This window comes from Bombina bombina, chromosome 1 (genome assembly GCF_027579735.1).
Source record: "Bombina bombina isolate aBomBom1 chromosome 1, aBomBom1.pri, whole genome shotgun sequence".
In the NCBI taxonomy this organism is placed as follows: domain Eukaryota; kingdom Metazoa; phylum Chordata; class Amphibia; order Anura; family Bombinatoridae; genus Bombina; species Bombina bombina.
This window is the reverse complement of record NC_069499.1, coordinates 632,547,773-632,565,615: the sequence shown is the minus strand read 5'-3', so window position 1 is coordinate 632,565,615 and position 17,843 is coordinate 632,547,773.

Here is a 17,843-nt window from a genome sequence, read left to right as displayed (position 1 = left end):
GGCGGCCCTGCGGGCCACTTGGTGGCAAAGGCCCAGTCACTCCTGGGCCCGTTGCTTGAGTGCCGGTGTATCGGAGGCCAGGGTAGGTGGCCGCAGGGTTTCAGGGAGGATCGGCTGGATTGTAGGTGACCCAGGAGGGGTCTGTACCACCACTCAAGTGCAGGAATGATTAAACAGCCACCGCTTCCATTCGCGACAGGCAGGTCCAGTATCCTCACGGCCCGGCTGTCAGGTAATGCGCACCCTCACGCCACTGGCAGTTGAATTCAATGTCCTCAATGTTAGTTTTATATTACCCCTTATTATGTAGGGTATTGGTGATGTTAGGATTACTAATTTGTTAGCAAAAGACACAAGGGACTACAGAGCAATTTTAGTGTGCAGCCATCTCAAGTCGTGGCTAGGCTCCGCCCCCCAAACCATATTTTTTAATCCAACATTCCACCCTTACATAAAACCACGGAACAGCAAAACATACCGGTTTCTTTCTATCAATCTCAAATAAACCATATCGTCTTAAAACATTTCCACAAGCATACTTTACCATACAACCAGCCATGCTATCCTTACCACTCAGAACCACACACCCTACTAACATATTTCACAGCCAAAAATCTCTCCACATTTGGGAAAACCCTTACCACCAACATTCTTACTCTTAACAACAACATCTCTTTTCAAACGCTCCATACCAGAACTCCAGAAAAAAGAAAACAACACTCTCAAAATTCTCCGAAAAATCCTCTCGTGGCGGAAAAACTAACGCCAAAAATAACATAATAGGGATCAAAACCGATTAAATAACTAACATTTTTCCTTCCAAGAGATAAAGTCCTTAAAGACCAAAACTGAAGTTTCTACATCACTTTATCAAAAACATTCTCCCAACTTTCCAAGCCTTGCAAATCCACATCAAATTTCACACCCAACACCTCAATTGCACATGTCAGTCACAGGCCATCCACAGGAATCAATCTCCCTATCATTACCAAAAACTTTAACTTTACACTTATTCCAGATTAGCTCTGAAACCACTTGCCATACAAAAACATTCAACTAAAGTTTTCACCCTCCTCAAACCAGTCTCACATACCACACTCACATCATCCATATACCCAATCACTTTTAAACACCTCCATTACTACCAGAACACTCACACCTCTAACTAATTTATCCTCCCTCAAACTAGTTTAATAATGGCTCAATAACACATACAAATACACAGAGACAAAGGACATCCTTGCTGCACTCCAGATTAACACTAAATTCCTCAGTCAAAAAACCATTAACCTGGACTTGACTCACAATATCACTATACAAACATTTAAACCATCCAATAATCTTACCAGAAAAACCTAAACGTTCTAAAAGCATTAAACCTAAAATCAGTGCACTACCCTATCATACGCTTTTTCAAAATCCGCAATAGGCAACAGCAACAGACCTCATCCTCTCCCTCACATACCACAGTACATCAGGTAGTGACAACAAACTTTCAGAAATCTGACAGCCCAGGAACAACACACACTTGCTCTTCATCCACAACCTTACCAATCACTCCATGCATTCTATTTGCCAACGACCTTGCAATAACCTTATAGTCAACATTCAACAACGTAATCGGCCTCCAAATTCCTCAAATCTCTCTTATCACCCTTTTTTAAATAACAAAACAATAAACCTTTCTCTCATTGAAACAGGCAAAACATTCATTCTAAAAACAAACTTACAAACATCCAACATATCAACCCCAATCAGAATTCCAAAAACAAGTATATAATTCAACAGGCAAACCATCACAACCAGGTACCTTCCCATTCTTAAAACTCCTAACAACCTCTGCAATCTCATCCAAACTTAGATCCCTTTCTAACAAATCATTATCATATTTTTCCAACTTAAGCCTCAATGTTTTCCAACAACTCATTTTCAGAGAAAACATCTCTTGTTTTTTATCCCTTTATATAGCTCACTGTAAAACTCATGAACTTCACAGCAAAACACCATCCTACCATTAATTTCACACTCAACCTTATCAAAAACACTAACAAAACCAGTCCTTTCCTTCAAAAGCTTTCTTAAAAAAATATTTACTACAAGACTTATCCTTTTCCATTTTCTCCAATCTTGGCCATAAAAACAATTTTCTTTCCTTTTTCATGCATACACTTTTTTAATGATCTTTCTTGCTTCAGCAATTTCCTCATGCACATCAATCACCTACTATGTCTTCAATTCATACAATACAACAACCTCAGATACCATTTATCATACTAACTCCTTTCCATTCTAGCTTTCTCACAGCCTTTCTTAAATAAAAAACCTCTTTATTTCCACCTTCATACCATTCCCACCACATAAGCACATTACTAAAATCACATTTTCTTTCACGCCACCTTTCATACATCCAAACAAACTGACGCTTAAAATTCTCATCGTCTAACAAATCCACATTCAGTTTCCAAAACACCCTTACCATACTTGATCTTCAAATCACAATTCGCCTTACACATCAAAGGGGCATGATCCGTAAAGGGGTATCCGCCTTAAAGAAAAATCATCAACACATAAAAATTTAGATAAAAAACAAAAATCAATTCGAGATTTTATCCCACCACTAACACTAAAGAAAGTAAAACCCTCCCCTGAAAAAGAAACAGACCAGAAGGCATCCTTCAAACCGAAAGATTTAAGAAAATCAAGTAAAAACTTCCCTGAGCTATCCACCCTACAATCACTCCCCACCCCTCTCCTGTCCCCATTCTTAATAATACAATTAAAATCCCCAACCAAAAAAGGTTGGCTCTCGACCTGGGCAGTAAAAACTTTAAAGTTTCAAAATTAAGCAAACGTTCTACCCTATTTGGAGAACATGATACATTAAACAAACGAAAAACAGTCCCACAAAAACTAAAACTAACCAAAAGTACCCGACCTGGGACAAATATGAACTACATTAAGGGATAGAAAAACTAAACCCCTTAAGACAAAACTCCCACCCCCCATTCCTATCAGAAGAACAAGACCATACTTAGGACCATATTCCAGTCAGCACATTTAGGGATGTTCAGAGAGACCACATCCTGCAAACAAAAAATATTAGCAGAACATACAGATAATAGTTTTAAAAATTGCAGCTCTCCTGCTATAGTTGTCATACACCTGACATTAAGGGAAGAAAATGTCAGAAACATCACAAAAATAAATTAAAGAAAAACAAAAAAAAAAGAAATAACATCAGGACATCTCTTTCCTTTCTTTTTCTTAGGACTCAAGAGTAGATCCTTTAAATCTGCCCTCTATGACGGTTCCGACCTCCTAGGATCCCCTATGCCAGCCTCATAACCAGTAACTTCAGCAAGTTGGGTTCACATCTCTTTGTCTAGATAACCAACAGAAGAGGCATCAGAAAAGTCACCTATACATTGGCTTGAGGTCAGAAGGGAACGTCTTTAGTAGAGACAGAAGGAAACTCTGAAATTAAAGAGTAGTCAGCATCACTTGTAGTATCTGGATCTGCACCCCTTAACTACTGGAAGATTCAAATCAGGTCTCTCCCATCCATCAGTAATCCGCATCTATTTTTCGCTTGGAGGCAGATTTTTTTCCTTCAGTGTCCATATCCTCCTCAAGACTAGAGGACACAACAGCAGACCAATCATTGTTCTCCCCTTCATCCAAGAACAGCATCAGGAGCAGCATCACAAGATTACTCAGTGAAGGAAAAATTCTCTGTCCCAGGAACAGGCAACATCAGTATCATCCACAGAATTGGGCAACAGGGCTTTCAAGAACATCTAAGCAGCTATCACATTAGATGTAGCAAGATCCACCTCCTGAAGATGAGATTGGGCTTCCTCTACCTTCTCAGCCACAGGATCCACCACAGGAACATCAGACACCTCTCCGACAGGGACCCCAACTGCAGATTTCTTACACAAAAGAGGTAAGTAAAGAGTTCAATTCCTCATCAGGAGACCTCCTCCTCATTCACAGATGGCTCAACTGCAACTGAAGAATTTTTTTTTGCAACATCAGCATAGGAAGGCTTCACTCTATCAAGCCCCTGAAACATCTTTCAAAGGACACATCCTGCACAGATGAGCTTGAAGAACCTACACAGGTCACAGGTCCGGCGTTTACTACAGTGGGCAACAAGATGATCCTCCTCACCGCAGCAATGTGACCAACAGGTTGCAACTACGGGCAAGAAAAGAGGCATGTCATCATAGTATAGGGAAACCTCTATTTACACCAATGGCAGAAAGTCTGTGGAGGGTGTTTCTTGTCCCACCAATACCTAATTCATCTGGCACAAACCGCACCCAGAACCTGCGCTTTCCATTGAAAGTCCCAAACTGATTCTTCAGCTTGCCTACCCTCCTTGAACATCATCAAAGTAGCGACAAAGAAACAGACGAATTTCCACATCAGTGACCCAAGGGTTGTACATATGTACTGTCACCAGGGATTCTCTCTCCCTCTGCACACAGGCAACAGAATTTCATGCCAACCAACTCTGGGAGGCAGCAGCCATATCAATAGTCCCGTTGATAGACAGGGGTCTGTAAATAAGTGCTCATCGGTGAAAGCCACATCAAAAATCCCTCTTGAAGGGAATGACTGAACACAATGCAAACTTGCTCTTGGCATCTTCAAAGACACCCTCCAAAACCACCTGCTGGACATGAGCCAAACCAATCTTCTCTCGAAAGTCCTCAGAAATCAACACCCGAAGTATATGGGGAACATTTGGCACATTGGTAGCCAATTTGCCCTATTGTCTCTTTAGGCTGGATTTCAGAGCACCCCCCCCAAAAGCATCATGTGGCTGAAGTCCAGGACGATGGCCACAAGGGCCAAGGGACGGGCCCTACTACCCAGTTGCTCTAGTGCCTAAGGAGTTAGCCACCCCCCCAATAGCAGCAGGAGCCCAATCCCCAAAGGGGAAAGGACCCCAGGGCCGAAGGAGCAGGTCTCCAGGCAGCAAATCTTTCAGCCAAGACCCAAGCACAGAAAACTGCACTTGATCCAAGCCAAAGGCCCGAGAAGCAACCTCAGCTGATCATTTCGGCCTTCTGTGGGCCTCGTCAGTGAGGTGCAGTCGCATCTCTCTAAGGGCATGTGTGCAAGGAGTCACGTCTGGTTTCCCCTTTTACTCTTAGGGAGACCCAAGAGCAATTTGCATAAATATAAAAAGAGAGAGAGATGCACTCAGCTGAGACAGAACAAAAGCTGGAAAAACTTCTGTGCCTGTTCATTTTTGGGTGCCACTCAGGGTGCATACTCTTTTAGCACACTATGCCCCCTTCACAGAGAAAAAATATCCTATAGCATATCAGTCTGACCCTGCCCAATGACAGTCCAGCACCGAAATACCAGGCAATTCTTCTCTGAACAAGAGAAACAACAACTCCAGATGATCGTTTCGGCCTTCTGTGGGCCTCGTCAGTGAGGTGCAGTCACATCTCTCTAAGGGCATGTGTGCAAGGAGTCCACGTCTGGTTTCCCCTTTTACTCTTAGGGAGACCCAAGAGCAATTTGCATAAATATAAAAAGAGAGAGAGATGCACTCAGCTGAGACAGAACAAAAGCTGGAAAAACTTCCGTGCCTGTTCATTTTTGGGTGCCACTCAGGGTGCATACTCTTTTAGCACACTATGCACCTTCACAGAGAAAAAAATATCCTGTAGCATATCAGTCTGACCCTGCCCAATGACAGTCCAGCACCGAAATACCAGGCAATTCTTCTCTGAACAAGAGAAACAACAACCCCAGACGATCGTTTCGGCCTTCTGTGGGCCTCGTCAGTGAGGTGCAGTCGCATCTCTCTAAGGGCATGTGTGCAAGGAATCCACGTCTGGTTTCCCCTTTTACTCTTAGGGAGACCCAAGAGCAATTTGCATAAATATAAAAAGAGAGAGAGATGCACTCAGCTGAGACAGAACAAAAGCTGGAAAAACTTCCGTGCCTGTTCATTTTTGGGTGCCACTCAGGGTGCATACTCTTTTAGCACACTATGCCCCTTCACAGAGAAAAAATATCCTGTAGCATATCAGTCTGACCCTGCCCAATGACAGTCCAGCACCGAAATACCAGGCAATTCTTCTCTGAACAAGAGAAACAACAACCCCAGACGATCGTTTCGGCCTTCTGTGGGCCTCGTCAGTGAGGTGCAGTCACATCTCTCTAAGGGCATGTGTGCAAGGAGTCCACGTCTGGTTTCCCCTTTTACTCTTAGGGAGACCCAAGATCAATTTGCATAAATATAAAAAGAGAGAGAGATGCACTCAGCTGAGACAGAACAAAAGCTGGAAAAACTTCCGTGCCTGTTCATTTTTGGGTGCCACTCAGGGTGCATACTCTTTTAGCACACTATGCCCCTTCACAGAGAAAAAATATCCTGTAGCATATCAGTCTGACCCTGCCCAATGACAGTCCAGCACCGAAATACCAGGCAATTCTTCTCTGAACAAGAGAAACAACAACCCCAGATGATCGTTTCGTAATTCTTTTATTAGAAAAATAATCATATATGCATATATACAAAATAAAATCATAATAACAAATGCAAACAAAATCTCTTGTTACAAAACTGAAATATTGACCCAAATTTTTGTCATTAGAAAAAAAACAAAATGCAAACATTAAACTTAAATAATCACACAAAATAAAATTAAACATATTTCAAATACAGACAAAAACAAACTGGAGGAAGAAAAAAAAACCAAAAAAAAAACTAAATAATCCAATCCTTCCACTTCTTTGTCTTCCAGATGCCTTCAGAATCTAATTCCCCATATTGCCTCCTATCAAAAGAAAAATACAAAAACAACTTGCCACGGATCATACCCACACAATTACCTACAGTAACTACCTCTTTCTTAAAAATCAAAATATTACGCACATCCCACAACACATCCTTCACACAACATGCCAACAACCATATCAATCTTGCTTTCTCCTTTTCCACACCACTTCCACACAAACCATACATCATCATATTAAAAGTAAAAAACTGCACTCCAGTCAAACCCTTAATCATCCTTTTCAAACTTCTCCAAACATCCCTAGCATACTCACAATTCCAAAACAAATGAATAACACTCTCGCTTTGAAAACAACCATCTCTAGGACACACTTCTGAAGCCACTAAACGACGTATTCTCTGAAAATCCCTTGTTGGCAAACACTTATGCACACTCATCCAACTAATATCTTTCTGCCTATTCATCAAATACTTATTATACACATTTTTCCATACCAACACACATTCATTTTCATTCAAACCACCAATCAACTCAAGACCTTCCTTCTTCTCCAACATTTTCAACACCATTCTGTTTGCAGACCACATCTCCCTACTAACATTCTCCAAACCATATATATTTTTTTTTAACAAGCTTTATTGAATGTAAGCAATGCTGGTACACAAAGATAAGCGTTGACAATCAAAATCTGGGAGAGTCATACAATACAGTTCAAATGTCTACAATAAGAGACAGGTGTAAGTGAGATTCATGCCAGTCCAGTGCAGGTGAGTGAACTACCAACTTAATCCAGGTATCTTGAGCTTGTATCCTCAGATTAGTCTGAGGAGATTATATAAGCAAACATAACATAAACTTAGATGCCTGACAACAGGTTATACAAACATATATATGGAAACATTTACCTTCGTAGGCTTGCTTCATACCATTGAAGGTAGCATATGTCCTGAGGTCTACCCCCGTCCAGCTTGACGGGAGAATAAAGGTCAGAATAAAGAAAGAATAAAGAAGAGAGAGGGGAGAAGAAAAAAAAAAAAAAAGGGGGGGGGGAGGGGAGAGGAGAGGAGTAGGGTTGGACAAGGAGGGGGAAGGGAGTTAGGGGGGGGAAGGACCTCGGAGCAACATACAGGAGTCATAGTGATCAGAATTCCTTTCCCTCCCATGTCAGTGTCATCATTTCATGTATAGCCAATCTTCCAGTTTTCAAAAAGTGATAACGCTCTAATCTGAGCAAGTCCCCCACTCTGAGCTTCCACTCCGAGACTGTGGGAGCCTGTGGGCTCTTCCAGTGCAGCGGGATGAGCCCTTTGGCACAATTTAGCATTAACATGAAAAGTAGGTGCTTGTCAGCTCCCAGAATTTTAGGTAGCTCATGGTATATCAGGTATGTTGGCTTAGGGGGGATAATAGTCCTCAGGACTCTGCTCATTTCCCCCAGCACCTCTTCCCAAAAAGGTTGGATATGTGGACAGGTCCACCAGATGTGCAGGAGAGACCCCTCTCCACCACATCCCCTCCAGCAGCACCCACCTGTGTTAGGGTAAATCTTACGCAGCCTTTGAGGTGTAAGGTACAATCTGCTCACTAGTTTATAGTGCGATTCTTGAATACGCGCTGATATAGACGCTCTCTTTGTCTTCCGAAAGATCTTAATCCAATCTCTAGCGGATATATCTATGCCAAGCTCCGTTTGCCACACAGAGGCAAATGCCGGGAGGGCATTACCTCCTTTGCTCAGTAATAATCGGTAGATTTGGGAAATTAAGTGACACGGAGCCTGCTGCGCAATGCATAGGGACTCATAGGGCGTTCTGCGTCTTGTCAGTGCCCCACGATCCCCATGAGTATCTAGGTAATGAGCGACCTGAGCCACTCTGAACCAAGACGTGAAGGTGGTCGGATCCCACTCAAGCAATTCAGTCTGGGTTTTAAGCTTGGTATTTTGAAGAATATTAGAGAAAGCTGTCTCTGCTAGAGTGTAAGCCTCTCCCCCAACGTGTTTTGGGAGTTCCAGCCCCAAATCAGGGTTTTCCCATTTAGGTACGTTTGGTGAAGTAGGGGTTGAGATATAAGTATCTCTGACAAATGTTTTGTCCCAGGCCTTAAAGGTGTCATAAATCATTGGATACTGAGCCGCAATAACCGGGCGATTCTTAATAGATACCCAGGCCAGGGCACCTACCTTTTTTCTCTGCAGGATCTCCCTGTCAATCTGAATCCAGAGCTTGGTGTCAGAGTTATGACTCCATTCCACAACTCTCTGGAGGAAGATAGCGGTCTGATACTCTCCCAAAAGCGGGACTCCGAGACCCCCTCGCTCTCTAGGCAAGTAAAGCGTGGATCGTCTTATTCTGGGTTTTATCCCATTCCAGATATATGTTTCAAGGCCCTTTTGGATGCTTTGGAGATATGGAGATGCTGCCGCTGCCGGGACTGTCTGCATAATGTACAGAACTCTTGATAGTAGATTCATTTTAACTACTCCAATACGACCCAGCCATGAGATCGACTTTTTTTTCCAGTTAGCCAGATCTCTTAAGATGTCATCACGTATTCGTTTGTAGTTAAGGTCAACTATCTCAGAAGTATGAGATGTGATAGTGATGCCTAAGTATTTTATACTCTGCCTTGCTATCTTCAAGGGGCAGTTTGCTGTGGACACAGCAAAGCGATCAGGGGGTTCTGATATATTGATGATTTCGGATTTTGAGGTGTTCAAGAGGAAATTGGAGACATTTCCGTAGTCTTTAATCTCTGTAAGTGCCTGACTCAGAGAGAACGCGGAGTCCGAGAGCGTTAGAAGGATGTCATCGGCGTACATCGACAATTTATGTTCGATCTTGCCAATAGAGAGCCCTTTCACCAAGGGGTTGTGCCTGATTTTGGACGCTAAGACCTCAATAGTGAGAGCGAAAAGAAGAGGCGACAAGGGGCATCCCTGTCTCGTCCCATTGTTGATCATAAAGGTGTCTGAGAGAGTGCCATTAACTCTGACTCGCGCGTTTGGTGCAGAGTACAGGCACATTATGGTGTTTATAATGCCTGGGCCAAATCCGAACTTTTCCAAAGTCAGTCGGATAAACTGACCCGGTCAAAAGCCTTCTCTGCGTCGGTAGTGACCAGAGAAAGTGGCAGGTTGTGGAGATGTGCATAAGTTATCATCTGCTGTATTTTAAGAGTGTTTTTAAGAGTGTCTCTAGCCTCCCGGGCCAGTATAAAGCCGACCTGGTCAGCAGAGACCAGATCGGGGAGTAGCCTGTTTAAACGCGCTACCAGTACTTTTGCTAGAATCTTTACATCCGAATTCAGCAGCGATATCGGCCTGTAGTTCTCAGGTTTGTCAGTAGGTTTCCCGGGTTTGGGGATGACCGCTATATGGGCCTCAAGCATGGTTTTAGGGAGGTCAGGGGAGTTTGACAAGGTGGTGAAAAGGTCCGTTAACACGGGGACAAGGATCTCAGCGTATTTTTTATAATATTTGAGTCCAAACCCATCAGGTCCTGGACTTTTCCCTGCTGGGAGGTCTTTGACAGCCTTCTGGATTTCTTCCCTTGTAATCGGGGAGTCCAAGAGGTCCCTGTCCCTCTCCGTGAGTGTCGGGAGGTCAGCAGACTCAAGGTAGACACGAGTCTCCTCCTCCAGTCGCTGCGGTGAAAGTGGGGCATTTGCAACCCCGGCCGGATTTTTCAAATTATAAAGAGACTCATAGTAACTCCGGAATATCTCTGCCACTGAATTAGCATCTGCTGCGGACACACCATCATGGCCGGTCATGTGGTGGACAAAAGCTTTGAGCTTTCTCCTATTTATTGCTCTAGCCAATAATCTTCCAGGTTTGTCACCCTGCTCAAAGTATAGCTGACGTAGGATAAGGGCCTGTTTTTGGTAGTCCTCCTGCAAAAAATGCAGCAAGTTGTTCCTAGCTAGCACTAGCTGTGTCGTCCCCAAGTCATCTCTTGGATGTTCTTTATGGAACTGTTCAGCTGTTTCTACTTGTGCTAGTAGAGTGTTGTAACACTCTTTCCTCATTTTCCTGAGCCTTGCCTTCCTTTCGATTAGCAGGCCTCTCATGGTGCATTTATGTGCTTCCCAAACAGTGGACCTCTCCACTCCCACATTTGCATTGAGACGGAAAAACTCAGCCATTTTTCTCCTAAAGTCGGCGTCAAACACCGGGTCATCAAGGAGGGTATCATCAAGTTTCCAAATAAAAGGTGTAATAGGCACACTTGGCCATTGAATAGAGCAGCTCACCGGTGCATGATCGGACCAGGTGATCGCGTGAATTTTACTGGCCTTAGTGATAATTAGGCCCACAGTATCTGTAAATAAGTAGTCAATTCTGGAATACTTACGATGCGGGTAAGAGTAAAATGTGTAGTTACGATCGGTCAGGTGATGCGTGCGCCAAATGTCGTGAATTGCAAGCTCTGACAGTGAGGCAGTCATACGCTTAAGTGTTTTATGCGGAGTGCTAGAAAGGCCACTGGAGGTGTCAAGGATGGGGCTAAGGGGGGCATTAAGATCCCCCCCCAGGAACAGGACTCCAGTCTGCATTTCTAAAAGTTTCCGAGTGACTCTCTGGAGAAAGAGGTGCTGAGCCGAGTTGGGACAGTATACATTGGCCAGAGTAAGAGGCCTGCCGTGAAGGGAACCCGTGAGGATCAAGCATCTACCCTCAGGGTCCAAGTATTTTTGGGATAATTAGAACGGTGTGTCTGCGCTAAAAAGGATTCCCACCCCGTTCTTTTTACCTGGTCCAGATGCAAAGTGGGCAATTGGATAGGATTGGCTATACCATTTAGGTTCGTGACCTAGTGTGAAGTGCATCTCCTGCACAAAGATTATGTTGCCTCCCAGCCTTTGCATATCTTTTAGCATGATGGAGCGCTTAGAAGGGCTATTGATTCCCTTTGCATTAATGGTTAGGAGTTCTATTGGGTGCGGTCTAGCTTTAGACCGCTGATTCACCATGTTTGTTGAGCAAGCTGTGTCTCACGTGCAAGGGTTTGGAATAGAAAGGGCGTGTGCTGGGGGGGGGAAAGAGGAAGAGGAGGTGGGAAAAGGGGTGAAGGGGAGGGGAAAAAGAAGAGGAGAGAGAAGAGAAAAAAAAAAGGGGGGGGGGAAGAAGAGCCAAGGAGGAGAGTTGAAGTAGAAACAGGAAAGTTAAGGAATCAAAGAGTAGGGGGATCAAGAGAAAAGGAGAGGAGCGAATGTCCTTGCTAAGAAAACAATTCAAGCAAAGTATTGGCGTGAAAAACAGACTCCACCAATTGCGCTTCTCGCCTCTATTTCTCTCTCGGTCACCTCCTTTAAAGAAAGGAAGAGGTTGTTAATACTACCTTGACTGTAGGGGGGTATTTGTCCCCGTGTCTTTCACATAGATAATAACATAAACAGTAAACATATAACTTTTCAAACTAGTAAATCCTAATAATCAAAACATGGGTCATACATACATAATCCCTACAAGTATTATTAGTATGGGAGCCATGGCCCGTGGAAGTCCCCCCCCACCTGACTCGTCTAATGATGGCTAAGTGCGAGTTACCTTGTGTGATAGATGAGTAAGCCGGAACGCTAGTAGGGCGCGGCATAGGGGATCACCAGATTTAGTTATACAAGTGTCTCCCAGACTAAAATTAAACCATGTGGGTTGGATAAAATAAGTGTCTGGATGCTAATGGGGATCATAAAGGTATACTAGTACATCGTGACTGTCAGGTGGGTGTTGAACTGCGTCGAGGTCTGAGTCCTACTACTCGTTGTAGATAAAATAGTGTGACATTACACTACCCCGAGTATTTGTCCTAACTCTAGGCATAATTAGTAACATTCGGTTGAAACAGATTATTAATTCAACTGGTAACTGGAACAAGTAATAACAGTGCAGTATGGTATATATAACACACATTCTCAGGGGAAAAAAACAAAACAAAAAAAAAACCCACCTATTATATATCTGTTCCAGAAATGTTGGAATGCTTTGTATGAGTACATAGTAGTTTCAAGGTGTATCAGAGCATTGGTAAGAGACATTAGGTCTTTATACACATTGTAAATCCCAACCTGGAACAAGTAATATCAATGCAGTATAGTATCTATAACATACAATCACACACTACTGGCAACTGGAACAAGTAATAACAGTGCAGTATGGTATATATAACACACATGCTCAGGGGGAGAAAAAAAAAAAAACACATATTATATAACTGTTCTAGCAATGTTGGAATGCTTTGTGTGAGTACATAGTAGTTTCAAGGTGTATCAGAACATTGGTAAGAGACATTAGGTCTTTATACACATTGTAAGTTCAAACCTGTGCAAGGGTCAGTCCTCTAGGGGCTCCAAGCGGGCCAAAACCCCCTGTGGAGAATCAGGCACACACAGAGCCTTGCTCCATGTAAGGGGTCATTGAATTGTTCATTTAGGCCCAGTACCTAGTGGTAGATCAAAGGCAGAGGATTATTAGTCCAAGGCTACCGACCAGGATTGTGCGGATGTTCTCAGTGTCTTGCCTCATCTGGAGCCGGGCGGGCAGCCATTTCAGGACGGTTAGGGATGATTTCTATGCCGAGGGCCCGGCAGAAAGCAGGGAGATCTTCAGGACTCCTAAGGACCTGCGAGGTGTTGTTTTTTGTAGCTATTAAGCAGGTGGGGAATCCCCACCTGTATGGAATCCTGTTTTCTTTCAGGGCTGAGGTAACGTGCCGTAGCTCTCTTTGTTTCTGCAGAGTTGTGGGGCACAAGTCCGAATACACCTGGATTTCTGATCCCCTGAACGTGAGTGGGTGTCGTGTCCTGGCTTGTCTTAAGGCCTCCTCCTTATCTCTGAAAGAGAGAAACTTCAAAATGACATCCCTTGGTGGGGCTCTATTAGGTGGTTTAGGGCGTAAGGCCCTATGCGCCCATTCCAGGTGAACATCCTCTGCAGATTCGTCATTTTTGAGGTACTTAATAAACTCTTGGATGTATGATAGTAATGCTGGAGAGTCTACTGATTCAGGAACCCCTCTCAGGCGAAGGTTACTCCTTCTGCTCCTATTCTCAAGGTCTTCTATGCGGTCCATGAGTGATAGGACCGTACCCTCTTGTTCTTGCAAAAGGCTATTATGCTGTTGTAAATCTGAACTCAGTGTCTCCTGCTTTTCCTCCACCAGGGTAATACGTTGCTTTACTGCCACTATATCTCTTTTGATCTCCCCAAACATGTTTTTAAAGTCTTGCATTGCGTTTTTGATATCGTCCTCGGAAGACAAATGTAAAATGTCATCTTTAGTGAGATAATTGGGGGATGATGTGCTAGTCATGACCCAAAATGTTCAGGAGCATATAAGTGAAACAGTCTTACAATACTTCTGTGAAAAAAGCTGCTGCAATGAGGCTCACGGTGTGAGGAGTTCTCATATAGAAATATATTCAGAGCTTTAGTTTGCAGGGAGCCCGTGCAACAATGAGGGTGCCTATTGATTTGTATAGCAAGGGCTCAATTTTTCATAAGCAGTCTCTTAAATATGCCCTTAAGGTGCTTCGTAATCAGATATCCCTCAGTGCCCACTGCACGGCTGCTAATATGAGTGTTTATATCGAGGCAGGCTCTGTGAGCCAGAGTAGATTCCTGGGCCAACAATATTATACCCCACTGCAGTGTCCTCTTCCAGCCCCCACTTGAATTATATAGCAATAGACCCACTTCGGGCCCCTACCTTATCCGCTAGTAGTCCGGTCGGCGAAGCTCCACCGGATGCGTGTGAGCGGATCTGTCTTTGGTGAGCCCCAGCAGGTAGTGTTGGGGGCCTTAGCTCAGAGACTCGACGGCGGCCTGCGGCCACGTGGTGGCAAAGGCCCAGTCACTCCTGGGCCCGTTGCTTGAGTGCCGGTGTATCGGAGGCCAGGGTAGGTGGCCGCAGGGTTTCAGGGAGGATCGGCTTGATTGTAGGTGACCCAGGAGGGGTCTGTACCACCACTCAAGTGCAGGAATGATTAAACAGCCACCGCTTCCATTCGCGACAGGCAGGTCCAGTATCCTCATGGCCCGGCTGTCAGGTAATGCGCACCCCTCACGCCACTGGCAGTTGAATTCAATGTCCTCAATGTTAGTTTTATATTACCCCTTATTATGTAGGGTATTGGTGATGTTAGGATTACTAATTTGTTAGCAAAAGACACAAGGGACTACAGAGCAATTTTAGTGTGCAGCCATCTCAAGTCGTGGCTAGGCTCCGCCCCCCAAACCATATTTTTTAATCCAACATTCCACCCTTACATAAAACCACGGAACAGCAAAACATACCGGTTTCTTTCTCAAATAAACCATATCGTCTTAAAACATTTCCACAAGCATACTTTACCATACAACCAGCCATGCTATCCTTACCACTCAGAACCACACACCTACTAACATATTTCACAGCCAAAAATCTCTCCACATTTGGAAAACCCTTACCACCAACATTCTTACTCTTAACAACAACATCTCTTTTCAAACGCTCCATACCAGAACTCCAGAAAAAAGAAAACAACACTCTCAAAATTCTCCGAAAAATCCTCTCAGGTGGCGGAAAAACTAACGCCAAAAATAACATAATAGGGATCAAAACCGATTAAATAACTAACATTTTTCCTTCCAAAGATAAAGTCCTTAAAGACCAAAACTGAAGTTTTCTACTCACTTTATCAAAAACATTCTCCCAACTTTCCAAGCCTTTCAAATCCACATCAAATTTCACACCCAACACCTCAATTGCACCTTCAGTCACAGGCCATCCACAGGAATCAATCTCCCTATCATTACCAAAAACTTTAACTTTACACTTATTCCAATTAGCTCTGAAACCACTTGCCATACAAAAACATTCAACTAAAGTTTTCACCCTCCTCAAACCAGTCTCACATACCACACTCACATCATCCATATACCCAATCACTTTTAAACACCTTCCATTACTACCAGGAACACTCACACCTCTAACTAATTTATCCTCCCTCAAACTAGTTAATAATGGCTCAATAACACATACAAATAACACAGGAGACAAAGGACATCCTTGCTGCACTCCAGATTTAACACAAAATTCCTCAGTCAAAAAACCATTAACCTGGACTTGACTCACAATATCACTATACAAACATTTAAACCATCCAATAATCTTACCAGAAAAACCTAAACGTTCTAAAACATGAAACCTAAAATCATGCACTACCCTATCATACGCTTTTTCAAAATCCGCAATAGCAACAGCAACAGACCTCATCCTCTCCCTCACATACCACAGTACATCAGGTAGTGACAACAAACTTTCAGAAATCTGACGCCCAGGAACAACACACACTTGCTCTTCATCCACAACCTTACCAATCACTCCATGCATTCTATTTGCCAACACCTTTGCAATAACCTTATAGTCAACATTCAACAACGTAATCGGCCTCCAATTCCTCAAATCTCTCTTATCACCCTTTTTAAATAACAAAACAATTAAACCTTTCCTCATTGAAACAGGCAAAACATTCATTCTAAAAACAAACTTACAAACATCCAACATATCAACCCCAATCAAATTCCAAAAACAAGTATAAAATTCAACAGGCAAACCATCACAACCAGGTACCTTCCCATTCTTAAAACTCCTAACAACCTCTGCAATCTCATCCAAACTTAGATCCCTTTCTAACAAATCATTATCATATTTTTCCAACTTAACCTCAATGTTTTCCAACAACTCATTTTCCAAGAAAACATCTCTTGTTTTTTCTTTATATAGCTCACTGTAAAACTCATGAACTTCACGCAAAACACCATCCGTACCATTAATTTCACACTCAACCTTATCAAAAACACTAACAAAACCAGTCTTTCCTTCAAAAGCTTTCTTAAAAAAATATTTACTACAAGACTTATCCTTTTCCATTTTCTCCAATCTTGCCATAAAAACAATTTTCTTTCCTTTTTCATGCATACACTTTTTAATGATCTTTCTTGCTTCAGCAATTTCCTCATGCACATCAATACCACAATTTCTCAATTCATACAAATACAACAACCTCAGATACCATTTATCATACAACTCCCTTTCCATTCTAGCTTTCTCACAGCCTTTCTTAATAAAAAACCTCTTTATTTCCACCTTCAACCATTCCCACCACATAAGCACATTACTAAAATCACATTTTCTTTCACGCCACCTTTCATACATCCAAACAAACTGACGCTTAAAATTCTCATCGTCTAACAAATCCACATTCAGTTTCCAAACACCCTTACCATACTTGATCTTCAAATCACAATTCGCCTTACACATCAAAAGGGCATGATCCGTAAAGGGTATCCGCTTTAAAGAAAAATCATCAACACATAAAAATTTAGATAAAAAACAAAAATCAATTCGAGATTTTATCCCACCACTAACACTAAAGAAAGTAAAACCCTCCCCTGAAAAAGAAACAGACCAGAAGGCATCCTTCAAACCGAAAGATTTAAGAAAATCAAGTAAAAACTTCCCTGAGCTATCCACCCTACAATCACTCCCACCCTCTCTGTCCCCATTCTTAATAATACAATTAAAATCCCCAACCAAAAAAGTTGGCTCTCGACCTGGCAGTAAAAACTTTAAAGTTTCAAAATTAAGCAAACGTTCTACCCTATTTGGAGAAGCATATACATTAAACAAACGAAAAACAGTCCCACAAAAACTAAAACTAACCAAAAGTACCCGACCTGGGACAATATGAACTACATTAAGGATAGAAAAACTAAACCCCTTAAACAAAACTCCCACCCCCCCATTCCTATCAGAAGAACAAGACCATACTTTAGGACCATATTCCCAGTCAGCACATTTAGGATGTTCAGAGAGACCACATTCCTGCAAACAAAAAATATTAGCAGAACATACAGATAATAGTTTAAAAATTGCAGCTCTCCTTGCTATAGTTGTCATACACCTGACATTAAGGGAAGAAATGGTCAGAAACATCACAAAAATAAATTAAAGAAAAACAAAAAAAAAAGAAATAACATCAGGACATCTCTTTCCTTTCTTTTTCTTAGGACTCAAAGTAGATCCTTTA